This window comes from Pelecanus crispus, chromosome Z (assembly GCF_030463565.1).
Source record: "Pelecanus crispus isolate bPelCri1 chromosome Z, bPelCri1.pri, whole genome shotgun sequence".
In the NCBI taxonomy this organism is placed as follows: Eukaryota; Metazoa; Chordata; class Aves; order Pelecaniformes; family Pelecanidae; genus Pelecanus; species Pelecanus crispus.
In genome coordinates, this window is record NC_134676.1 from 50533892 (window position 1) to 50561689 (window position 27798).

Here is a 27798-nt window from a genome sequence, read left to right on the forward strand (position 1 = left end):
ATTGTTAATATAGTTATATTAACTATACAATTACACTTTTGAAGATAGGTTTGCAAATCAGCACTTCCATACTCTTGACACCCAGCCTCCAGGTCCCCTTCCTACACTAACACAGATTTTTATCAATTTAACCCAAGTTAAATGAGTATATAGCTTAATGGTAAAAGCTATAAGGGAAAAAAAAAGGAAGGTGATTACCAAAAATACATTTCCTAGGTTTTTTTCTAAATTGTAGAACAGTCTCAGTAGGCCACTGGAGGAAGTTCCAGCACAAGTCATTCAGTACTAAACTGTACAGAGCATTAGTTAAAAAACCAGAAGAAAACCCCACACATGAACAGTCACATCTTGGCAAATAAATTAACAGATGAATGATCAGATCTTTGCCATTCAATTTTTCTTAATGATTCTGTGGGAAAAAATCAAAAGGTCTTTAATGTATGTTAAAAAATTGCGTTACCAAAAAACCAAAATCAATTTAGTAACCATTTAAAGACTTGGCAAAAACTCTGAGAAGCAGTATCAAGCAGGTAAAAGAGCTACAACTATTCTCCCTGAACTTAATATACTCCCAGCATTCTAATACAGGCATAACTATTCATCTCTGGCCATGGTGACTTCGTTGATATAATTTGTGGAGTCAGTTTTGTGACAGGATTGTCATAGCAAAACCTGGTAATTATTGAATTACTGTAAAAAATCATGCATACATATAAAGACCTTTGAGTATAATCCATTATCATTAATCATATTGCTAACTATTTAACAGGAATTAGTTTAATTGTTAAAAAAAACCCCACAATTAGGAGGCTCATAGCAGGCACAGGCTTTGCCATGAGCACTCTGACTTTGAAGAAGTCTCCTGACCTCTTCCACTTTACATGTGTGGGAAACTGAGGCAAAATGACAACATTATTTTTACAAACTCAGTAGCCAAGGACATTCTTAACTCAACTTTGCTCTAAGCACATGTATTTCCACCGATTTATGGATTTCAATGTATGTATTCTCACAGAGCTAGGACATTGAAACTGTTTTGCGAGGCTAAAGACCGAGGGCAACCCTTCACCCTGCAAAACTGGCTAAGAAATGTTTATTAGGTTTTAGAATTCTCTGTGTTAATCTTTGACATTTTTATGAGCAGGCACTGGAAAGAACAAGATAAAAACATGGTATCTTTTCTTATAAAGCAACAGGTATGTTTCTCAGCAGAACTTTTTCTTAACTCTGCTCACAGAACCCTGAAGTTGCCATGAATGGTCTCCTTGAAAAAAAACACTGAACATACACTGCTGCTAAATTTAATCTGTGATGAATTTTAAAAAACCTCTACACATATGTCTTGATATCTGCTTTCATTGCATTCTAGCAATATGAAGTCACATATTCAGACTGTTTCATGATGAAATCACAACATACTTTTTAAAGGGAATCTTTTCAGTTATTCAATTTTGCTGCTCAGAACAAACATAACAAGTGGTCTTTTGCAGGTCTGGCAGTAATACATGTTGGTTCTCCGCTAGCATTACCACTTTAAAACAACACTAGTTTAAATTGTTCTTTAGGTGTAAGCTATGTTGTGAATATATTGCAGTGGCTGCACTATCCACAAATACTATTTCTCTACTAGACATGTGAAATTATAGTATCCACATGGGGAGTTAGAGTATGATACCTATCACGTTTTATGTACTTTTAGTAGTTTCATTTCCCTTATGTCAACCTCATCTTCTGTACTTACAAAATCTCTGCAGTATGCTCAGCAGCTCTTTGACAAAACATAATAGTACAACCTTCTTAAAAATCCCTCATGGGTACAGCAAGTCTTTTCTTTAGGTAACATATTAATATTTCACATATGCAGTTCTTACACTTATCAATGTTTATTTGCCTGGTATATGCCAAGCAAATATAATCCCAAAAACATGAAAGAGAAGAATTTGCCTCTTTGCTACAATTAGGCAACAACACAGGACTGTAACTGTGCCAGACAGCACTGTACTTCTTCAAGTTTATTAGTACACAGGTTTGCAAAAATCACTAGGATTTTATATTTTATTTTGAATGGATTTTTGTATGACATAACTGGATTTTAAAATGCCTAATCTTTTTCTCAAGATACAGACTACATACTTAAGGCTTGAATCTACAAATAAGAGGCAAAAGCCTTGCAGATGAGACAAGTTATACAAGAAAAATAAGCTAAAGAAACAAAATACAGTTTGGAAAGAAAGCTGACTTACTAATGCTGACCTACAGAAGTTACCTGGAGAAACAGCAACATCCTGTTTACTGATGCATGTATTTTCTAGTACATCACCATGCCAAAAAACGGTATTTCTTTACATAACTGTTCTTTGCATGATTGTTCTTTGCTAAGCACTATTAGGTTGGAAATAGATTCTTATTTTTAATCAGTCAAAACAGTAAATAAATATATTGTTAAGTCATTGGTTAATTTGTGGCCACTAACATGCTTCTACTGCTTTGTATTTAACCAAATTTTCAGTCTTCTTTTTGGTTTTCTTTGTAAACTAAGGACGAAAAAAACCCTCAAATTTGAAAGTTTGTTGTGTAGACAAATGCCAGCTAAACTGAAGATGGCCTGCTTTAGAATTTCTAGACACAAACAGAAATGGTGATAAATGGACTGGTGGTTCTTCCAGTCTGAAGAGGCCTCTACAATGTTGTTATTCAATATTCTACACAGAGACATTAATGTCATAATTGAAGGAAAAACTAAGATCTATGGTCTGTTTTGTGATCTTTTCTTAAAATAGGCATTCAAATGTCCCCTCTGAAGAAAACAAATTATGAGGAATCCATTAGCACCCTTAGAAAGTTATTCTATTGATTAAGCAAGCTAAGTCTTAAAAGTATGCCTCTTCGTTTCTGTATAATAAATAAAATAATATAAATAATAATAAAAATAATATAAAATAACAAATAAATAAAATATAAAAACTTTATCACCCACCCCACCCCCGTTAACTTTTTTCTCCCTTTCTCAAACATTATTTTTTCAACCTCCTCACTCTTCAAAAGGCAAGACACAGGAAGCAGTACAAGTAAGCATCTGGAAGGTGTGTGTGTGGGGGGAGATCACACATCACTTACCTTCTACTATTATTTTCGTTATGTATGACATTCCAAGTAAAGACATACAATATATTGTTTTCTTTTTAAATAAATTAATCAAGGCTTTGCAGAAGTTTTCCCTACTTCACAGTCTACCTTGACATTTTTGCCATGCATGTATTCTATTTGTTTTTAAAAAAAAATTTAAAAATATTCTGTCAATCTTGTCTACGTATCTAGCTTCTGTCAGATGATCCACCTGGCGCAGCTTAAATCTTAAAGAAATAAAGATATTGGAGTCATGGAGAAATCGGGAATTTAGGAAAAGCGAATCCCAAACTAGTAAACATCTTCCTCCTTATCCCTTCCCTCAAGGTACTTGCACTATTATGCTGCTGTTAAGTCTGAAACTGATACTAGCTAGAATTCTGTGCACCTTTCATCTTTCTGCCAGAATTTCAAACAAACAAAACCAATCGCCCTCAAGGTGCGTCAAGCTATCAGATCCTCAGCCTCTAGTGTTTTTCCTCTTTGTGCTGCCTCTCTTCTGCCTGCAGTACTGCACTGCAAAGCAAGCATGTTGAATCCTGGGGGTAGTGGGGATAGGAACCAAAAGTTAGAAAACAACATAGAAAGAACAAGCCAAGCAACGCTTTTGTCCTGAGTCCACCTCTTCCATACAGTGAAGGTGAAAAACAGCCCTTCAAAGTAATTTGAACTAGGTGCTTCTTGCTACAGAGTCCTTTTACACTTAACGTTCCCAGAAGTTTTCTTGAAAGGCAAGGCTGTGCTTCCTGCTCTTGCCCTGTGTTGTCCAGGTCTCCACACTAGTCCAGCAGAGTCTTCAGACATTGCCCCTACCTACTTCTTGCTTTCTCATCCCTTCCTCAAAATATCTGTACTTCTCTCCTCCATGCACATATATGCTGGGGAAAAAAGATTCAGCAATTACTGCATTTTGTAATGGCCAAAATAGTATCTACTTAGAGCAGATATTAGCAGCATGAAATAAAATCTTATCACTGTAAGATAACACAGCAATGAAGTTACATTCTTTTTCCCATTGTGGGCACTTCAATTCCACTGTCATGTTACCCAACAGTATTTGCTTATCCACACTGAATGAACACTTTCAAGTACAAAGACCTAGCTCTGGAGAATTTTGTTTAGGAGGGAGGAAAGGGAAAGAGAAGAAATGAGATAGTTTACAAGAAAACAGATTTCAAAACAGTATCAGCAATTGTGGTATGGATCAGAGGCATACTGTCTCCAAGCAATCTCTCTTATATTATTTTAGTTTGTTACCTGCTTGCAAACAGGTAAGGAAGGGAAACAAAACACACACACAAAATATTGCCCTCTTCTTTCCAACCTTTGGACCTAAACAAAACCCCTAATCAAAGCCTGAAAAATAAACGGTGTTTTGGCCATGGTATTTCTCACGCCAAAACAATCACTAGACCCACAGCACTTCTGCTGATAAACTTGAAAGGTCCTGAATAACAAATATGAAGTATAATACTTGTGCTTCCTCGCTATGAAAAGAATGCTGCTGTCGCACAGAGTAAGAATCTCTATGAATATAAGCATGAAGACTCAAGTGTTTCTCACATAAATCAAAACCATTTGCCCACTTGAAACAGGGAAATACAAATTCATTTACTCAAGATCAGCTACGGAAGTTTTCCAGGCAGCCAACGCAACACGCAATCTTTTTGTAACTCACATGACAAAGCCATAAGGAAAATTACAGTAGCAACCACTGCAGCTCTTCGTATCAGGAAGGACTGTCAGGTTCCTCCAAGACCTCTTTTGTAAACTATGCTGATGAAGACTGCAGAACAAGCCACAGACAGTGAAGTGAATTACAAGGCTTAGCTCATGATGGATTTAACATCAGATGCTTCCAAGGGTAAGCTTAAAAAAAAAAAAAGCTTCGCCAACACCACCTACTCTGTTCTCCACCGTCTGTTGTCTTATTCTAACTAAGCTTATCTGTCAAAAGAGTAATCAGAGTTATTTCTCTTGGCAAATACTTATTTCCCTAGACCACAAGGTAAACATATATTAGCTATTCAGAAGCATCATCCTGGCTCCAAGTGCTGTTATAGAGAAACATGACAGACCATTAAAATTTCCTAACATACAAATCCACTACCTCTTCTGGCACTACAAGGGTCAGGAAAGCCTATGGGTACTGGTACATGCTTCACTTTAAATGAGACTATGCTCATGTTTTAAACACAGTGGAACTCTGTCCTATGCCAGGATCACAACAATTTAGAGATACAAAGCACTAAGTAGCACAACAGCTTCATTTTCTCTCAAGAACTGCTGTGGCAAACGACCAAGAAACAGGAACTGAACAGACAAGTTTTGGAAAGGTAAAAATAACCCAAACTAGCACCCTCCCTTTTACAAAAGAGGTAAAATGGCAGATTTTTTGATTTTGAGAGAAGATGCACTATTTTCTTTAGTCGTATGGAGACTTTTGTCCCTTCCCCCCGTCACCTTGAACTCCTAAGAAGTTTTGCAGCCACTTTTGAAGGAGAGATTGTAATAGCTTTGAAGTATATACAGTATCTTCATACTGATCTTTACAAACATTGTGGTGACCACTCTTTCTGCACACTACAGAACTGCTGGCAAATTCCATTATCACTGAAAATTTAAGCTATAAAATTCAGTGGAATCCTCTCTGTTCAGAGGGAAAAAAAAGAAAGGTCTTTTCTGCCTTCACATTTCTCTTAGTTCTGTTTGGTTTTGTTTGGGTCTTTTTTTGGTGAATTATTTAATAGCACCATAGTATTTCATTTGTACAGTCCTTTCTAGTGAAAGGTCTGGAGATGAGTCACTAGGGTTTTGCTGGAGGGTACAATCAAGACTGTATGTAGAACTGACTTAAGTAAATCAACTCAAATGAAAATCAAGCAGCAACTACTTTGACTAAACAGTTGTAAGGTGACAATTCAGTTTACCATACAAAGTTTCCCTATTTTGAATGAGGTCCTGTCTCTTCCAATGCCACACAACTGTTCGTTTTTTCTTTTTGGGGTGGGGGGGCGGGGCATGGGATGGGGGACGGGACATTTTCACAAAATCCGCTGACAAAGACATCCTGCGTATATCTGGAAACAAAAAACCAAAACCACACACCCATTCCTTTACCTGGGATAACAATTCTTACTTGGTAGTTAAGATTAAGGTGTAAGAAGTGTGCATTTAGATAAAAGTTACAGTTGCACTTTAACATGTTTTTCCATTATGTTTGCTCTTTCTCAAATAAAGGAAAGGGCTGTTAAAGGGGGTGTCAAGCTATTTCAATTTCTAACTTTGCTTTCACTAGCAGCTTCTGCAAAGAGCACAAGTTACAGTTGTTAAATCTAGCATTTAAGTACAGCCTCAAATCCTACCCCAGTCTAAGAGATTTCCCTCATTTTTCCTACCCCTCACAAAAATACAGAGAATTCTGTAATTTGAGACTCAAGGTGTCTCCAAGTATTTTACAGGTGCCAGACCCTTCCCTTTGAACTTTACAGCAAGTCAACAAATATACCTAGTGAGGGAACATGTTCTTCCTAGCTTTCACCTTCAGTCCTCTTTCATTGTTCAGGCTGAATACAGAACAAGTGAGGGAAGAGGTAAAAGAAAAAAAGGAAAGCCAATAAAGAAGTAACTCCTCCCATCTACAATCAAGCTCCAGTAAATCTTGCTTGAACAGTTTAAGATGCTGCTGCTCTAGCTTTCCACACTGATATTGTGCAGGACATTATTGCCTGTGTAGCAGAGTCAGCAGAAGGGCATGTGCTCCTGACTTGCGGTTGCCCCAGGTCAGCACATTGGCCCGATCAGAGAACATCCAGGAATCACCACATCTGCTGCTCCGTTTGCTCTGGGCTGTGACTCAGAATCAGCTTGTAGCACAGATGTTAGAGACTGCATATAGCAAGTACAAAAGTGGAAGAGAAAACAAACAAACAAAAGATCTGTACCTATCTTGCCAAAAAATGGCTACTGCATTTGCCAAAATACTGGAAAACAGAACTAAAATAACCAAACGTTCCACATCACCATTCTTCATTACAGTCACTAGATGAGCATGATGCAGTAACAGCACCTTCACTGGCAAGATGCACTTGGTTCCTAAGTGGATTTGATTTCCCCTTTTTCTCCTCAAAAAGAAGGGGCGATGGTTCATGTGCAAGGTTCAGCACGAAGGCCAGATATGGCTGCTATCCTTTCATGCAGGATAATCAGTCACTTGCCCAAAGCTCTCTTTGTCTGCCACTCGGCCACAGATCATTTGGTTTAAGGTATTCATTATTCAGTCTCTCCCTCAAACAAACGCCCCTCTCTCTCAGACATGCAGCCAGAACTGTGGCTGGTGAATCACTATCCACAGCTGGGTAATTAATGAAGCGTATTGTATTCACATCAGTAGCGTTATCCCAATTCATTCACAGGATTTCCCATGCAAATAGATCGGATTGCCACATCTTACAAATCCAACAGTTAACGTTAATTTCTCTAGAAGACAAATGTTACAATAAGCATAATCACTTTAGAAGCACCAATGCAAATCTTGCATATAGTCTGTGAATATATATAAAGATATATAAATTTTTTTACAATAAATTAGTTTCTCAGACTACTGCTTCTTTAAGGATTTTGTGCATCTACACTACAAAAATCAGCTCAAAATGAATTCCTTCATGGTCTTTAACTGGTGACAATGAATTGTGCACTGTATCAAACAGCACTGTGAATTCTCCAGGAAATACACTATCAAGTTAAGACTCTAAAAATCACAAAAAAAAACCACCCAAGGATTTTTACCACTTGTTATGAGAACAAACTTACAGTGTAATGTTCAATATGAGAAATTCCTAAAGCCCAAACCAAGACACAGTTACAAGTAACAAAGACACTGGCAAGTCTTAAGTCATTGATTTATCTATGCATTAAAAACCACATAGACACAGTTCAGTATAAGGGTTAAAATTAAAAAAAAAAAAAAAAAAAATCCTTAGGAAGAGTAATAGGCACAAAGGTTCTTCCAAATACTAGGCTCCAGTTTAATTCGCTCCTCTGCCAACGTGGCCATCCTCCGCTGGGAAGCTGCCCTCATTCTTTTCTCCAGGCCCTTGTTGCTAGGGTTGCAGCTGCACGACCCATTCCTGTTGAAGCACATGTCTTTGGAGGGGGGCACAAAGGGTGTCATTATCTGTTCCTCCAAGCAGGCACTGCACCGCCAGAATAGAGCATTTCCCCTTCTCCCCCCACCAGAAAGTAGGCAAGCAACACCTGCCGCTCCATCCTGACCATTTACATACCAAGAGCTGCAGAAGGCATCCCCTGCCCTCCCTAAGCTGCCCACCACCACCACAGGTTGCTCCCCTCCAGGGAAGGGTCTTCAGAAGCTGCTCATTTATGATCCAGTCATCTTTCCTCAGGACTTGATGGGAAGTTCACACTGCAGTTCGACTTAAGAACTAGTGAGATGAGATTTGTTGTTGTTTTGTTTTTATTTTTTTAAACCAGTAAGAACAGTCTCCTAGTATTTCTAATCTTCCATAAAGAGTTGTGTTTAAAAGTCCTGGCCTTGTCTGGGACATACAGATTGAAGACACAAAACACGAAAGGACACAACGACCAAATCGGCACACCATGCTGTGGTCTAAAGTGCTGTTCATTCACACTGAACTACCTTCCCAGGGCTGTTTAAATCCTTATTGGCATTAACAGATGGATTCATTCATTGAACACATGTACACAGTTCTGCCACTTGTGAAGGGGAGACGGATATGGACAGTGTTTCCATTCAGAAAATTTAGTAAAATAAATTAATAAATTTAAAAAAAACAAATTAAAAACAATGAAAAACTAGTTGTTTCTTGGGCTGGTTTTGGTACCATCTTGCTTGTCAATGCCAGTATATTGTCAGGAATTTCCTATAAAGAAGTTGTTTAGCACTTCTAGAGTCAGAGGAAAGAAAAGAGGCAAAAATAATTGGTTTTCACTTTGGACTCCTTTTCCTCAGGGCACAAAATTCATTGCTGAACAGCAGAAAAGGAATAGAGAAGAGAAAGAAATCAACTGTCCACAAGAACCCTGAGTATCAATACATAACAACTCATAAAACATGTTTTTTGAGGCTATGTGTAAGTAGTTTACAGTGGAAACTGAGAAGATTTGTTTCATGCAAAGCAACCCAGAGTGATCATTAGTTTCACATTAACAAGCATATGCTGACAGTACATGGGGTACAAAAGCATTCTCACATAGGATGTCAGGCTATGACACAGCAAGAAGTGGAAAGGAAATCACAGTTTTTCCGGGCCTTAACTAAAGGTCAGACTAGTTTTTCACTTAATGTTATCAGATCCGCAGTCCTGTACCTGAAGGTCTGTCTCTTTAGCAACAGTGGAAACATTTGGGATTTGTGCCAGCTCTGAGGAACCCAAGTCTCCATAGAAGGCAATAGGAATTACAGCATTTGCTGCCCCTAAGATTACCAGAGCATCCCAGCAAGGTTATGTACTTTGACCGCACTCCCAAAGAGTCAGCGTATGACAACTTCCAGATACAGTCTGAAACTAAAAGGCAGCTACCTGTCTCATGATCTGACACCTGTGATCTAACGGCCCACAGAAGTACGGTATTTTAACTCTGTGTTGATACAGGACATATGCAGACCTAGTCTATTTTCTGGTAACCTTTTGAGAAACTGGTTACCTAACGTGTTTCCTCTTGGTACTTCTGCTGAGGTCTTTGAGCCCCACGTGATTATTTCTGAATGGGCACAAAGGAAGGCAGAGATGAACAAGCCTAATTTCTACACAGGAATGTCTTTAAAAGTTCATATTTTAAAAGTCACACATTTACAGTTAACCATCTCAGTTCTGTGTGAAGTGTTTAATAACCTGGGGCAGAAACAGTCAAGAGTTTAAATAAAGAGCTCCTGAAGAATACAACTGATATTATTCAAGGACCATGACTCAAATAATTCTAGTGCAACAGAAGTTAATCGTTCTTCTAATCCAGAATTTGTGATGCTTTAATCTACAATTGTGGGCTTTCTTCCATGTGAGTGTCTCATAAATACTTCAAGTAGGACTACAACAAGATCAAAAAAAGGTACATACACCATGCTTACTTGTGATAGTATGTATTTTAATACTTGATTCCAGCTGCTCTTTTTCCTAGCCTGATCTCGTACCTCTCTCTCCATCTCCTGTTGTATATAGTTCTGTAATAGGAAGGTAGAACAAGTAGTAGGAAGAACTTAAATTTCCATGTTAAAGGTATATATTTGCTAGAGCCCAAGGAAAAAAAACAATAAGGCACCGCATGTATTTCACATTAGGCAGCAAACAAGCCAGAAGTAACCAGAAGAAAAAAAGAGGGGTAAGAGTCAGAGAAGTGGTAGCATAACACACAGTGGTGCTGAAATAACTGCAATTCTTGAACATGCAATGTAGTTAATGCAGATATTTGTCAAAAGATAGCAAATCTGCTTTTTATGTCATTAGTACATCCATTTTTGAGCATCTGAAATTAACTAGTGTGTATATTATATTTTTATATATATAGGTATCTCAAGAATTCCAGTTGCTTTACTGAGATGTGCACAAAGCTATAGCCCTTAACTTGAGACTGAGACTTCAAAACAAATGCTGATTTAACTTGCTTTATAATATACTGATATCCCAGACAGCTGCAAAATTTAGACAGCACTGGTAACACCAGTAGTAACAGTCACTGCATGCTGATCATCAGCTCTCACTCATTCATTCTGTAGTAGTACTTTGATGGGGAAAGAGACAAAGTGGGATTTTTGCAGAAGTTCTGAAAACAGTTGTTTCAAATACTGTCTTCCACTTCTTGATGAATATCCTATTTTACTGTAATACTAAAAATGCAGTATCTCAAAAATTAAGTACTTCCTAAGATGTAGCAATAATAGCAGGACAATGAAATAGTGAAAAACCTTCCAGAAGCTTTTCTGGAAAGTTACTGCTCTTAATTTGTGAAGTGGCTGACATTTCTTCTTTTCCTAACTGCTTGTCATTAATAACTGTATAATTGAACACGTCATCAGAATACAGTCGGTTTCTGCAAAGCAAGCTGTTATGTCTGGATATATGTGAATGTACCTTCCTTCTAGAGGATTCTTCAGCTATCTGAAAACAGCAGTGAAACGCACAAAAAACCACTTCCACACTTGAGTTCAGTTTGAACTACCAAATCAGTAATAGCTGCAGCTTCCAGTAAGTAAATGCTATGTGACTTTGTTAAACTTATATAGAAATGAAAGCATATCAGTTTCTAGAGACTGAAACAAGTACATGCTTCTGTTACAGTTTGTTTTGGGACATATAACAAAGTCAGACTTTTCTGCAACAAAGCTTTACACGTGGGAATTTGATGCCTATTTACAAGGTGTTACTAGGCATGGCAATGCAATGTATTAGGTGAGCAAAGAGCATCCAAGAGCCTCCACTACTACATTAGTAATGCATACCAAGCCCTTTGTCCTTAAATGGCACTACAGTCAGATTTTCAGGGCTAGCAACTTTTCCCAAGGCTTTTAAAACGAAACAGTTAAAGTTTTCTCCCATGCCACCCCACGAAGGACTTCATAATGTAACGTTATCCAGCAACCTTCAAATTCTGGGTCCATCCAACAGCATCACCACACCTATTTTGACATACAAGCAGCTAAAAGGAACAGGAAGAGACAGAAATGTGACAGGAAAGGTTATAGTGTTATACTGGGGGAAGGAGAGGGAGAGCAGAGCAAAAGAAACTATACTCATGAAACAGGCCTGAAGTTTACATACATTATAAAAGAACTGGGTGGGAGATTTGTTTGTTTCTAAACAAATTAAAAAATTGAAAAAAGGGGAAGTAAAAGCACTTGTAATGATACCACAACAGATAACCCACTGCATTAAGAAGCTTTGCTGAAACGTATCTAAATATCCAGAGGCAAAGATAGTGCAGGAGATACTGAGGAGGTAGATGGAGAGCAGAAGAAAGAGGGTACAGAAACAGAGGAACCATTATATTTATGAGAGAGCACTTGTTGATGAAATAATCTTCTAGACTGGCTTATCCAAAGGCAAATAATGAAATTTTGACAGTAAATCATATTTTTCCTCTATGGCAACTCTGTTAACAGTGAGAAATTTCAGCAATCTTCCATGAGTTTGCTTTCCCTACAACAGATAAATCAAGTAATAGCATCTGTGTGCAAACTAGTCTGGGGATCTGCACTTTAAAATCAGCTGGGACTACAGAGATTCATGTCACAGTGTGGCTTTTCATTTACTTGTTAAGTCACAGTCCATTAAAAGGCAGAAAATATTCAATACAGCAGCACCCCAGTCTCTTGTGGCATCTCAAGTTAGAAGTCAGAAGCGTCTCAAAACACAACTGGGAAGTTGGGTAGCTAGATTTTCAGAAGTGCTGAGTACCCAGCAGTTTCCACTCAAAGCCTGCCAGATTTTTGAGAAGCAGGTGCTACTCAACTACAGATTTGGCTTGCTGTTTTACAAATCAAACAATTCCTCTGGCACGCCCACCCCCCAGTAATTAATTACAATGCTTCTCTATGCCTCCACTCCCTCTTCTGCATAAGGAAATAAACATCTTCTCATATATGTGTATAGCAAGTAACTATCACCCATGCATTCCTCTTTAAGAGATGGTATTTCACACTTCCACCTCACCACACTAAAAGCATCCTCCCCAACACCACCAGCACTAACTTGAAAAGAAAAAAAAGGCTGGTTATTACCATCCTCATTTTTTAATTCACTCATATTAAACTAAAAAGCAAACAAAACCCCCAGTGAAGCCACTGCAACTCCCCCAGCACTATTTTCCTGCCTGAGTCAACTGAAAAGCAGCATTCTTCTTCCGCCGGTCAATGGGATTGAAGGAAGTTACAGCTTGAGACAACTATTCCAGTTCTTCAAACTCCTGCAACCAATAGGTCAACATGCTCAGGATGTGCAAATGCAGTTCAGCCTCTGAACACGATTCATCCTTAAGGCTGGCTGCCCCAGCTTGACTGACAGAGTAACTGTTGACTAATACTCGGAACGAAGTCTTACAAACCAGCCTCAGAAGAATGGTCGGTCATGCATAATCCAGCCAGAGGCATGGATCTATTATGCAACAGGAAAAATGGAAATATTGGCCTGCTTACCCTTCCTCCTCAATTTACTCAGAAGCAGGTAACATTCCTGGTAGCATTAATATCTGGGAATCAAGAAAGACTAGAAGGATTAAAGACTGATACACATTTCAATACAGAGAAAGACAGAAAGACAATACGTGCTTCTTCTGAACTGCCTCAGTCAAAAGATGGAATCAGTCTTGAAAAATGCTGCAGCTCCTAGCTCATGCTTAAGGAGGCAGAAGCAGCAAGAAATTACTTCATTCATACTTCATTCAACTACCTGAAAGGAGGTTGTAGTGAGGTGGGTGTTGGTCTCTTCTCCCAAGTAGATAGCGATAGGACAAGAGGAAATGGACTCAAGCTATGCCAGGGGAGGTTTAGATTGGATATTAGGAAAAATTTCTTCAAGGAAAGGGTAGTGAAGCATTGGAACAGGCTGCCCAGAGAAGTGGTGGAGTCACCATCCCTGAAAGAGTTCAAAAAATGGGCAGACATGGCACTTGGGGACATGGTTTAGTGGGCATGGTGGTGTTGGGTTGTTCCAATCTTAATGATTCCTAGTTTTTACTTTCATTATAAATAATCCAGCCACCAAGCCAGGAGGTGTGGGGTTCCTACTCTACCCTTAATTGGTTTAGTGGTGGACTTTACAATGTTAGGTTAATGGTTGGACTGGATGATCTTAAAGGTCTTTCCCAACCTAAACGATTCTATGATTCTATGATTCTATTTTAAAAAGAAAATTATATTGCAGATTGGTGTCTTGTGAGAAGCCTAATATGATGTGAATGAAGCATATTCCAAGAAACTAGATCAGTCTCTCCTGGACACAGGGTAGCATCCAAATTGCTCAACCAAACTGCAACAACTCTGGACATGAGTAAACACGCAGACTGGATGCCTTTGAAACTACAGAAAGGAAGCAAGAAGTCTGTGAAATCTGCATGTCCAAAGCTGACATGTCCACAGCTGAATGTTAATAAGATTTTCAAGACAGCGTTTTGAATCTATGTGCCAAAGTCCTGAATAAGTGCTTACTGGAACACATCCCTCCTTCAAGTGACATAGCTTAAAGTGCTTTTCCTATTAAGGGAGTACCCAGTAAGCTATACAAAATGTTAAAAAGCAAAGCTAGAAAACAATCCATTCTGTGTCCTTCAGTGTGCTGCAGCAACTGTTGGTCCAAAAGACAACATCAGAGTGGAAGAGTATTTTCTGCAGCAAAAAATGAACCTGAAAGTTAAATTGGGCCACTAGCAAAAGTCTGTTCATTAATTCCTCTTTCCCTCCTGATACTAGACCATTGATGTAGGAAAGAGTATTATCCTTTTCCTTCCTTTGAATCAAATGGACAGTTGCGATGGTCAGAAGTTCCACCTGGAATTCAACAACAAGATTTAGGTATGGTAAGGGAAACAGACTTCCTTCACTTGTGTTGACTTTTGCATCCAGGCTGCTGTGAAAATCAGATTCTTAGACTTCATATGAGCTCTTCTCTGCCTCTGACCTAACTTACTAGATTTTAAGTTATCTCAAGTAATTTCATGCTGTAGAATAGTATTCCTTAACTATCTGATACCTATAGCAATCCAATTCAACTATGTAACACATGTATATTGTCTGGTAGCTTTTCTGACAGGCACTACACACAAATCTGATGTACAGAAGACAGACAGTAAGCACTAAACAATTTGTGACAAGGACCATGAACACTGAGCCTGGTCTCTCCCAGGCAACAGGATGCCAGCATTCAAGGATCCCAGCTTAAGTGCATCTACACCAATGCACATACCATGGGCAACAAACAGGAGGAGCTGGAGGCCCTTGTGCAGCAGGATGGCTATGACATAGTCGCCATCACGGAAACGTGGTGGGACAACTCTCATGACTGGAGTGCTGCACTAGAGGGCTATAAGCTCTTCAGAAGGGATAGGTAGGGAAGGAAAGGCGGTGGGGTGGCTCTGTATGTTAGGGAGTGTTTCGACTGCATAGAGCTTGACAGTGGTGATGACAAGGTGGAATGCTTATGGGTAAGGATGAGGGGGAAGGCCGGAAAGGCGGATGTCCTGTTGGGAGTCTGCTATAGACCACCCAACCAGGATGTACAGGTAGATGAGGCATTCTATAAACGGCTGGCAGAAGTCCCACAATCGCTAGCCCTTGTTCTTGTGGGGGACTTCAACTTGCCGGACATCTGCTGGAAATACCACACAGCAGAGAAGCAGCAGTCTTGGAAGTTCCTAGAGTATGTGGGGGATAACTTTCTAATGCAGCTGGTAAGCGAGCCTACCAGGGGAGGTGCCCCGCTTGACCTGCTGTTTACCAACAGAGAAGGGCTTGTGGGAAATGTCGAGGTTGGAGGCTGTCTCGGGCTTAGCGACCACGACATGATAAAGTTCTCAATTTTGGGTGATGCTAAGCGGAGGGGCAGCAAAACTATTACCATGGACTTCCGGAGGGCAGACTTTGGCCTCTTCAGGACCCTGGTTGGGAAAGTCCCTTGGGAGGTGGTCCTGAAGGGCAAAGGGGTCCAGGAAGGCTGGGCCCTCTTCAAGAAGGAAGTCTTAAGGGCGCAGGAGCGGGCTGTCCCCATGTGTCATAAGACCAACCAGTGGGGAAATCGACCGGCCTGGCTGAATAGGGAGCTTTTGCGGGGACTCAGGGAAAAAAGGAGAGTCTACCACCTTTGGAAGAAGGGGCGGGCAACTCAGGAGGTGTACAGGGATCTTGTTAGGTCCTGCAGGGAGGAAATTAGAAAAGCAAAAGCCCAGCTAGAACTCAATCTGGCCAGTGCTGTAAAAGACAATAAAAAATGCTTTTGTAAGTACATCAGCAATAAAAGGAGAGCCAAGGAGGATCTCCATTCTTTGCTGGATGTGGGGGGGAACATTGTCACCGAGGACAAGGAAAAGGCTGAAGTACTTAACGCCTTCTTTGCCTCTGTGTTTAACAGCCAGACTGGTCATCCCCAGGGTACTCAGGCCCCTGAGCTAGAGGATAGGGATGGGGAGCAGAATGGAGCCCTCACACTCCAGGAGGAAGCAGTTAATGACCTGCTACGCCACCTGGACGCTCACAAGTCTATGGGGCCGGATGGGATCCACCCGAGAGTACTGAGGGAGCTGGCAGAAGAGCTCACCAAGCCACTCTCCATCATCTATCAACAGTCCTGGTTAACAGGGGAGGTCCCTGATGACTGGAGGCTTGCCAATGTGACGCCCATCTACAAGAAGGGCCGGAAGGAGGATCTGGGGAACTACAGGCCTGTCAGCCTGACCTCGGTGCCGAGGAAGATTATGGAGAGGTTCATCTTGAGCGAACTCCACAGCCAAGTGCAGGTCAAACAGGGGATCACACCCAGCCAGCATGGGTTCACAAAAGGCAGGTCCTGCTTGACCAACCTGATCTCCTTCTATGACCTGGTGACCCGCCTGGTAGATGATGGAAAGGCTGTGGATGTCATCTACCTGGACTTTAGCAAAGCTTTTGACACCGTCTCGCATAATATCCTCCTCGGGAAGCTGGCAGCTCACGGCTTGGACAGGCATATTCTTTGCTGGGTAAAGAACTGGTTGGGTGGCCGAGCCCGGAGAGTTGTGGTAAATGGTCTTAAGTCCAGTTGGCAGCCGGTCACGAGCGGTGTTCCCCAGGGCTCTGTTTTAGGGCCAGTCTTGTTCAATATCTTTATCAATGATCTGGATGAGGGGATCGAGTGTGCCCTCAGTAAGTTTGCAGGCGACACCAAACTGGGTGGGAGTGTCAATCTGCTCGAGGGTAGGATGGCCCTGCAGAGGGACCTGGACAGGCTGGATCGATGGGCCGTGGCCAACTGTATGAGGTTCAACAAGGCCAAGTGCCGGGTCCTGCACTTGCATCACAACAACCCCATGCAGCGCTACAGGCTTGGGGAGGAGTGGCTGGAAAGCTGCCTGGCCAAAAAGGATCTGGGGGTGTTGGTAGATAGCCGGCTGAACATGAGCCAGCAGTGTGCCCAGGTGGCCAAGAATGCCAACAGCATCCTGGCTTGTATCAGGAATAGTGTGGCCAGCAGGAGCAGGGAGGTGATTGTCCCCCTGTACTCGGCGCTGGTGAGGCCGCACCTCAAATACTGTGTTCAGTTTTGGGCCCCTCAATACAAGAAAGGCATTGAGGTGCTGAAGCATGTTCAGAGATGGGCAACGAAGCTGGTGAAGGGTCTGGAGCACAGGCCTTATGAGGAGCGGCTGAGGGAACTGGGGTTGTTTAGCCTGGAGAAGAGGAGGCTGAGGGGAGACTTTATCGCTCTCTACAACTGCCTGAAAGGAGGTAGTAGTGAGGTGGGTGTTGGTCTCTTCTCCCACGTAGCTAGCGATAGGATGAGAGGAAATGGGCTCAGGCTGCGCCAGGGGAGGTTTAGATTGGAAATTAGGAAAAAATTTCTTTACGGAAAGGGTGGTCAAGCATTGGAACAGGCTGCCCAGAGAGGTGGTGGAGTCACCATCCCTGGAAGTATTCAAAAAACAGGTAGATGTGGCACTTCGGGATATGGTTTAGTCTAGTCTACCCTTGATTGGTTTAGGTGGGCTTGGTAGTGTAGGTTAATGGTTGGACTGGATGATTTTAAAGGTCTTTTCCAACCTAGACGATTCTATGATTCTATGATTCTATGAAATAGTCCCAAGACACTTGTCCTTGGCATTCTCACTGCAGACAGCACTTTGTCCTGAGCATTACGCACCACATGGGCTTGGAGCACTTTCTGTGGAGACATGATTATACATGGTGGGAAAAGCCAGAATTACACTCTAAGGCTTCTTACACTTTGTGCCTTAATTACAAAATGGCAGATTTTTTTCCTGCATAAAATTACATATAAAACCAAAAATATGATTGCCAAGTACGGTGTGTGTAAGAGGGCAGGAAGCACGTACAGGTTTTTCAGGATGCCATATTTCACACGGTACATAAGCTTAGCCAGTTTAAGGACCAGATTACAGCATATGACTGTACTTCCAGAAAGAAGATAAAAAAAAATCTTACAGAACGGAACTTCCCAATCTGTTAGAGATACTTTAAGTACCATTATAAAGTACATTCTATAGCTAGTTAGAAGTCTAAATATAAAGCCTAGAAAATGAAAGATCTCTCAGGGTGTATAGTCAATATTTCAAACTACAGTAATTGAACATCATGTAGGTGTACTTCCTAGCATCATTTCTTTGTGGGCCTCGTGCTTTCCTTTTCTTCCCCATTACACTGCAGGATGGCTTACCCACAAAGGAGGACAAACCTGTTCAAGTGTCAAATTTAAACATTAGCCAATATTCCTGCCACACCTTCCTATCTTACTTTGTTTACTATTCTCTTCATACAGACAAATGTAATGAAAGTTGGCTTCCATGACAACAATTTTCTTATTGACAGTCTTTGATTCCTAGCTTTCTTCTGCTTTATGGCTTCCATTGGCACAAAGCTTCAGTGACTTTGCTCTTCATGTTCCACTTCACTGTGAAAAGTGACAGCAAAAGTTGCACTGTGGACTTCTGCATTAATATCATTCAATTGGATCAGCTGTGTTCTACTTAAAATGCAAACAAAAGGTTTCAGAGAAAAAAACAAAATCATTTTTGAAGACCTATGTAAGATGACCTATGTAAGAAGCTGAATCAGTCACACAATCCAGCTGCACCCAGTGATCTGACACAAGTTTAACAATGAAGGAAGTGGAGGACAGTCAGATACAAACAAGGTGCAAGAGACAGCAGTAATGAAATATGAGTATTTATACAAACAGACATCTGAAATGGAGTAACAGAAGAGCACAGTTTTGCACCAGTGCTACCTCAGAGTTATTCTACAGGATTAATGCAATGGTCAGAACTCAGGAACTCCAAGTAGAAGTTAAGCTAAACTGAAAACCAGAAGTGCTTCATTAAATAAAATGTTAAAATCCGTCATCTTTACATGAACTTTTTTCCTTTGCCCTTTAAGTGAACAGCACATGCGAATTTCAGTAAGTGAACTAAAACTTCTCTTTTTGCCATTGCTCAAACTTCATGAAGCAGTTATTAAATTGGAGTCATACAGAATTGATGAAACTGTGGTGAATGAAGTCTAAACACTTCCTTACACAGGAAACTAAAATCCCTTAAAATCTTACTCAGAAAAGACAGCCCATGAACCAAATTTGAAAACCATATACTTCAAAAGCAAGGTAATAGACAAGACATTTCAGATTTTTAAAGATATGCAGGCTTTTCTGTGGTGGTATGCAAACAGACACAACACATGAATAGCCTGCTAACATTTTAGGCTACAACTTCTGGCTGCAAGAGTGTACTGCAGAAGTGTGGCAGAAGCTTTTAGTCCTAGACATGAATAGAGTAAGGGTTTCCTCGACAAACTTATGTTGTTTACTGGTGTAAAGGCATTTATCTAAAATTCACTACCATTTTGACACTACCTCCACAAGGCAGAAAAGAATTTTTTTTCCACCTTCTCTCCCACCCCAGTATGCTAGACCTTTAGTGAATTAAGTGATAAGTAGCAATATTATAATGGAAAAGTTAAGGAAAACACATTTTTATCTTTTTTTCAGATTGTTCTGGGTTTGCTCTAAGCAGCTGGGAAGCGTATGTTTCAGAGTATCATGAGATCAGGATGAGGAATATACTAACTATGATGAAGAGCCACAAGGCTTAATGCCTTCTCCTTCACGTGACTGGAAGTACATCCACCCACCATGTGGTCAAAGTCAAGTGACAAGAAACATTGGCTATGTGAATGAAGATGCAAGCCCAGCCACACAATTGCAGGGGGACAGGGGAAAGAAAATTTGCAGGGTTTCAGGTAAAGAGGCAGCAGGGAATGGTGATCATACACTGTCCTGCATCACTGTCTTACAAACTGTCAGTTTGAACCTCAAAACACTTAAGATAAATGAAGAAAAACAGACTACAGGTTTCTTTAGGCTGGAATAGGACATATCATAAGATGTTTATGGAGCTTTTACACTCACCATTTTCATAGCTGCCAGCGAGGCAACTCAGGAAGGCTGTACTTCCTGACCTGTGATTGAAGCTTCCTGCAGACACTCCTAGAGCATGTACAGAAAGGGCAGCCAACATGTTGGGAACACCCATTGCACTTCACTTGTTTCTGGCACAAGAAGGAAATATACATATTTTTGTGCTGTGGAGTTCTCTTTGCTCCATGCCTCTCTCTGCTCCAGCAGGGATCACCACTGACTGACAGCAACGCTCCAGGAGAAGTCCCATCTCTTCCCCACTTGGTCTTCCTGTGTCAGCTTTCATCCATGCCCACGCCCTCCTCCTGCTGCTTGCAGTACAGCCCTTATTCTCCTCCAGTAGTAAATATTTCTCCTCTTTTCCTCTCTGTCCTCTTCTTCAAATAAGACATCACCATCTTTTTATCCCCCCCTTATCACCCCTACATCTGCTACCCAACTGCCTGCCTTCTCTTCTCCCCCTTCCACCCACCTCCACAGGGTGGGTTTTTTTGGTTGTGGGGTTTTATGGTGTTGGTATTTTTTTCTTTTTTTAGTTTAGTTTAAAGTTACCCAATTGGGCTACCATTTCCTTCTTCTCTCTCCCTTCTGCTGACAGAGTCTCTAGGGCAGATTCCCCATCCCCACACCCCATTCACAGTCTGCAATGAACTGTTTTTTCACAAGGGTGGGTATATAAACATCTGGGGATGCTCCTGAGGTGTAGCAGCAAGAAGCAGGCCAGAGGAAGAGCTGCAGGGCCAGAAGGGGAGGCTGCAGCTCCTGTTCCCACCTGGAAATGCCACTTACACTTCCAGTTTCACATGCTAATAATAAAACCACCTCCTTGTCACATATTTCTCCAGGGTAGAATTGTGTGCAGACTCTTCCTTCCCCAGGCTCTCTGGCAGAAAGATTTTACAAGTAATAGTGAAATCAGAGCTGAAAAAAAAACAGGTGTGTTCATAGAAAGGAAGTGCACAACATGAAGGATAAGCCAGAACATGTCTGGTATCGTCAGTCATACTGAAAACACTTGTCAAAGGAACATGGAGGAAGGAAGAGAGAAAGAAGGAAACAAAAAACGTAATGTTAGCTATTTACCAGTATTTAAATAAAATTCAGCATACTTTGAGTATTTTTAGGGTATACCACCAAGTTTGACTGCTACTTGAATTACATACATCATGAATGGTTCTCAGAAGCACAAAGAGTAAGGTAAAATAGAAAGGTATTTGTTACATAGTACCTGAGAAATGGAATAGTGTTTTGCAGGCTTTGTTCTCAAAGCAGACAATTGTGCAATGCATTTCACAAGTAACACCTCTTTTAAGGAAGCAGCATGAGTAAGAGATTTTTATGCACGTTTCCTAAGGTACTGTTACCTAGCAGAATCCTTCTCCACAGTTCATTTGGATTTTCAGACAGTAAAATATGAAACACTAAAGGAAAATATTAAAGTAGAATTTACAAGCTTCTAAAATTAAAGTTGCTGTACCAAACTGAGCTCATAAGAAACAAGCAGTAGTTTCAGGGTTTAATTGTTCCATCAGTACTCACATAATCCACAGAAATTAACCCTACATAGATATGCTGCAATCATATCACTTACTGAAGTCGAATAGGAACAGATCTATCCCAGAATTTTGCTGGAGGCAAATTCAGCTGATTAAAAACACTCGCCATTCATCTACATTATTTAACACCACACCAAAGCACATGTATTTGATGGGAATTAGAAAGTAGTAAAGTCAAGCTCAATGGGTTCTTCAAAGCTGATCATGCCAGGATAAGCAACAGCATATAATATTAAATTGCAAGTCAAATTATTAAAGCCATGAAAGGTATCACAAAGAATACCAAAGGAGTTTTGTCATCTTATTGAAGATTAGGTATTGGAGATCTATTTAGAAGCCTTATTTTGAACAAAGGAACAGAAATGTAAAATTGGCATAAAGTCATTAGCAAATCCATCAGGAATATACTTTGGTTAAGAAAATTAAGGAAGGAAATCTGGATAAAATATATGTGGCTGCACATACCATGAATACCTGAGTCTGTTGGGGCAACAAGACAATTTAATCCTGTCAAAAATAATTTGTTAAATTAACTGAGGGTCACAAAGTTGGTCTGAATTAGATATGAATGTTAATCAATCTATTTTTATTATGCAACAAACAATTGCATATCATAATTCTGCTGGACTTCTTATCAGGGGCTCATCGCCAGGGAGGCACTTGAAATGCTGCTTAGAATTCATGAGAAGAGCCGTGAAACCAGATCCAATCTACTTAAGGTTAAAATCCCTATCACACCTTTGATGGTTTTGGAACCACAGTGGACATTCATAGATCTGTCATCTATGTTTACCTCAACATTTAAAGTGAAAAGGAAACTGACAGTATTGCCTACCTGAATTTCACAACTTCAGTTACTCTAGTCCTTTCATAAGCAGCAAGTTATTCACTGAAGAGATCCCCAATTCTAGATAGGGAAAAGAAAACAGCGTAAGTAAATATTACAGTTCCTGAATTATTTATAACAGAGAGCAGTGTAACTTCATGTTATCAGGAAGAAAAGAAAACAGCTACCAAGAGGGAGAGTCAGGAGTTTCTCCAACTCTTCTCCTTTGCAGAACACCAGATGTCAGAATGGCTGAGCTACTGCCATTTGCAAATGAATTCAAGGATTAGAGGTGCCACCTTGTTCACTGCAGTGTTGGAAGAAACCTTCACTGACTTGTGGACTCTCAGGTACTCTTTATTCTTACTCCAATATGCTTACACTGTTTAAAGTACGTATCTATAGAATTTATATGTGTGTATATATATGTATGTATGACATAGTTAAAGGAAGTAAATAAGGAGCATGTGTTCAAAAGCAGTAACTACTTGCTTTTGGGTGCTCCCTTTGCTAGGATCAAACTTTAGCATGTCCTGGTTTCGGCTGGGATAGAGTTAATTTTCTTCCTAACAGCAGGCATAGTGCTGTGTTTTGGATTTAGTAGGAGAAGAATGTTGATAACAGGCTGATGTTTTTAGTTGTTGCTGAGTACTGCTTATGCTAGTCAAGGACTTTTTCAGCTTCCCATGCTCTGCCAGGCGCACAAGAAACTGGGAGGGGGCACAGCCAGAATAGTTGATCCAAACTGACCAAAGGGCTATTCCATACCATATGACGTCATGCTCAGTATATAAACTGGGGGGGGTTGGCCGGGGAGCGGCGATCGCTGCTCGGGAACTGTCTGGGTATCGGTCGGCGGGTGGTGAGCAATTGCATTGTGCATCACTTGCTTCGTGTATCATTATTATTATTATCATTATTATACTGTTACTATTAGCATTACTATTTTACTTTATTTCAATTATTAAACTGTTCTTATCTCAGCCCAGGAGTGTTTCTCACTCTTACTCCTCCAATTCTCTCCCCCATCCCATCGGGGTAGGGGGAGTGAGCGAGCGGCTGCGTGGTGCTTAGTTGCTGGCTGGGGCTAAACCACGACAAGCATTAGCAGGGGCTGGTGGAAAGGCCCTAAACCAGATGTATATTCCAACATTTCTGTGCGCAAGATTAGTTAGTCAGCCTTCAGATCACTGGCAATACCAGGTTATCTTGGCAGTTAAGTCTCATGACACGTGTGAGGTCCAGCAAACAAGTTTGTTATTGAGTTGTTGTGCATGACATCTGCTACCAAGTTCAGCAGTTCTCAGTAAAAGGAAGGATGGATTACAAGTACTGCAGGCAATAACAGAAAGGAAACACACTCATAAGAGCTGGCTCTGAGCGACAAGAAAAATTACCGCTCTAGAATCTGCTGTTGAAGTAGCAGTGGATTATTTACCAACGTTCAACCTGTATTCAAAAGAAAAACCCCAACAAACCAGAACACCCCTGTATTCAGAGAGCATCCACCTGTAATGAGAAACTGTTGTGACAACATTCATATATCAGAAATGGGCTTCGAAACAGCCAGAAGCTGTGAGGAAAGCTGAAAACTCCAAACAATCAAGTTCACACTTCAAATGTGCAGGTAAAATAAGGTAAAAGTAGTAGTAAATTACATTTTATGCATCTCCTATGTTAGGTAGGGCAATGTTTTGTAGATTTCATTTTAAAAAAAAAAACCAACCATACAACAAACCTCTCCTACACTTGAGCTTCCTGGTGTTTTATCTTTCACACTACAAGGCAAGACATTTGCTTGCCAACTTTCACTGGAGGCTTGTTTGTCATATTTTAGCCCTTCCTTGCTCACAAACTAGGGAACTGAGGTTTCTGGGTTTTCTCAGACTGACATAAGCCAGATTTAAAAAGGAAAAATAAGGGGTTTTTTTATCTTTACCCCTGTAGTTTTCAGAAAAGGCTGTCAGAAAATTTATGGACTAGAAACAAAGAGCTGAGGCAGATGAGAGCAGGTAAAATAGACTATAAATGAAGAAAAATGGTAAATCAAGAGAAGAATGCTGGGGAGGAAAAGAGGGAATGGGGAAACTTGTCTGGACAGCGTTACATGTCAGGGACAGAAAGCTTTGATCACCTTTTTTGTTAGGATAGAAATCTGGGTGGTCAAAAAAGAAAGACTTCATAACAGTGGACTACTAAGAGGAACTGTATTAGGAATTGGCTGTAACTGCCTTTGTGAAGATGTTTTGTAATTGCATAGCCTTGACAGTGGCACAAGAAGACTCTGTGGAAAGAATGAGATCTGAGTCTCCTTCCTTTGGCTAAGGAGTCAGACTACAGCTTTTTAGTCTGTTTAGTTACCTCAGAATAATGAAGAGACAAAAGTAAACTTTAATTGACAGAACAATAAGCTCGACAGACTATATACAAGGTGTAGCATTACTGGATGAAGGGCTAGAGAACTATAAGCCCCAAAGATGCGGCATCTAGTCGGAGCAAAGCAGGAGGCTTTCAACATAGCAACAGAGGCACACAGGGAAAACACTTCACTACCATAATGCTTGGGCTCCACATAAACCCTATTCAGAATACCTGTAAGTAGCATTCTGATGATTTTTCTTTCCCCTGCTAAAATAACCATATCACAATAGGCTATTCCTCCAACAAAACAGCTGAGCAACCAGCTTATAACACGACACTGCACTGGTTGCTTGAGAAGTTCAATAAAAAAGCAAATGACATCCTTAAAGCCAGCAAGGCAAACATGCATTTTTAGAGCAGATGTCAGTTTTGTAACTGAATTGTCACTGAAAGTTGGCTTCTAGTTATAGACTCTGTGGACAATATCGGATCTATAGATAGGAGAATCAACTAGTTTAACTGTAGTTAAACATGGACCTCCTCACTCAAATGCAATGCTTGTGAAATCAAAGTAGAGAAAGATTTGTATTAGTAAATTTTTCTGAGAGAAAACTGAGATAATTCTGCATTATGAGATGTTAGCACAGAGTACGCATTAATAGTACACATAACATCCTAAAAAAAAAAGTAGAGACTGCAATTCTGTATAAGCCATTTCAATACGTAACAATATTTATAGAAATGAGGTAATGGTAGATATAAGAATATCTGTATTTATGACTTCTAAGCCAAATGTCTTCCTCCACCCCTCTCCTTCAAGAAAAATAGACTAAGTAGAAAATAAATTAATGACACTTTCCTAAACTGTAGCATTAGAAATCTAGGGACATGCTGTAAGAGCAGCAGGACAGAACAGTGAAAGCCATCCTTGTACAATAACATTTTAAAAAGTCAGTCACAAATGAGATCTGGACTAGTAGTTCTAAGTCATCATGTCACAGCTACTTGAGTCCCAGATGAATGAACCCTGCAGACTAAACTCACACCCTAATGGACAATTTAATTCACAAAACCACTTCAATAAATGATAGACTTCTGGCTTGAAAGACTATTAAATGAACTGGCATAGAGCACCAGTTAGCAGAGTGGAAAGAACAGTTGTTTGCAGGTACTGCCAAGGCACACTACTAATCAAGCTGTAACCACTTTCTATGAAGTCTGGACAGCTTATTGCAGACTTGCCCATGTCACTCATTCATTACGAATGTCAGTTATAAATAGCAATTGTCTAAGCATTAGTATCTGCATAAGAATTTGAAGCTTTATGCTTGTCTGAAGCCTTGTTTTGAGAGCTAACAATTCAGTATACTTCCTGTATTTCTAAATAATAACTAAATCACTGATTTATCCAGTTACAAGGAATCATTAATGTTGCAACATTAGCAAGTGATTTCATCATTATCCTAACATTACCTGCTCAGATGATTTCTTATTTTACTTAGTCCATCACAGGTTAAAATTCATATTAGCCTTTTTGAGTTCAGTGTAAAACCTGTGTATGAAAACAAAGATGACAAAGTACAAATCAGTATGATAAATGACACATAGATTATGTCAGAAAGGTGAAACATATCTATTAGTACAGTGCTTCTACTGAAGAGATACACATTCTTTTAGAGAACCTAAATGCCAAAGAAGTCTGTTTTGATGAGGCAGCTACAAAAGTGTCATAAGCATTAACAGACTTCAGAAAATTAATGGTGTTATTACTAAGTGTATCAAATTCAGAGAGAAAAATCATTAGTGCGGCCCCGTAACATTTTCTAAGTTGTTTTCTAATTACACAGAACAGGTTGAAATTTGATAAAGAACTTGAAGATATTATATATGTAAAGTGTAAGCTTTAAAAATGCATTTGTGTGTTACGGAAAAGTATTTTCTAAGCTAAAGAGGCCATGAGTTTACGATAGATGAAGAGTTAACTAGCCTGAAAACATTCAGTCCTTTCCATTAAAAAAAAATCCAGACACTGAACTGCAGCAGTTTCACCAGTTTATGTGTAAGAAAAATCATAATCTAAACTTTATATTGGGTTTCATTATCTTCATTAGAACACGTGACTTTTTCAACCTTTTGCAAGCTATTAAAAATAGAAATGGAGAAAATATCAAGAATTAGTTTTGCACCTACGTAATTTTCATCTCTCTGTAGACATATGTAGGATACACAAACAGATTTACAATCATCCTTCCATTCCTGTCAATGCCAAAGTCACATACATACAGAAAATTACAGACAGCCAGTAGAGCATATTTTCTGATTTCATTATGAAGCTTATAACTGGTACACCAATTCATTTAATAGAGACATGTAACATTAAAGTTGAGGCACAAAGAATCATGAAAGCTCATTTTAGTTTCTCCCATTCCTATGAGAGGGATGTAAGTCTCAAAATTAGAGTCCTTTAGAGGACAATGTAGAGATGGATTTACATTTTAGTATGTCTAAAAGAGGAAGATACCTCTATTCACCAACTTAGCCTAGAAGAGGACTTTGGACAGTAGCCTACTTGAACTTACCTCTAAATACCTTTTCCCTACCTCAAACATTGTTTGCAAGAGAACCTTAGAAGACAGCAACATCAAGACATGTCAATATTTTATAATGTTTTCATTTATCTCCCTTGACCTCCACAAATCTCCCCAAGAAAAAAAGCAAATAATCCTCTTTGAAACTACTAGGAGTCAGACACATAGAAGGCTGACCTCCAGGTCACGTTTAT

General features: G+C 40.0%; 1 protein-coding gene across 6 annotated transcripts in view; it reads right to left on the bottom strand.

Moving 5' to 3' along the window:
• Nucleotides 1-27798, bottom strand: part of LOC104036471 (CDC42 small effector protein 2) — a 107641-nt gene that overhangs the window by 50776 nt on the left and 29067 nt on the right. For 3 of the 6 annotated variants that reach the window (XM_075726379.1, XM_075726376.1, XM_075726377.1), the window contains 2 exons: nucleotides 26490-26568; nucleotides 22665-22736 (listed from right to left, as the gene is read on the bottom strand). The exons of 1 other annotated variant lie outside the window; for it this stretch is intronic. The gene's annotated coding sequence lies outside the window, so the exon portion shown is untranslated. Of the gene's footprint in view, nucleotides 1-4804; nucleotides 4830-22664; nucleotides 22737-26489; nucleotides 26569-27798 lie in introns of those variants that run through there. 2 more of the 6 variants (XM_075726378.1, XM_075726381.1) reach the window with 2 other exon arrangements.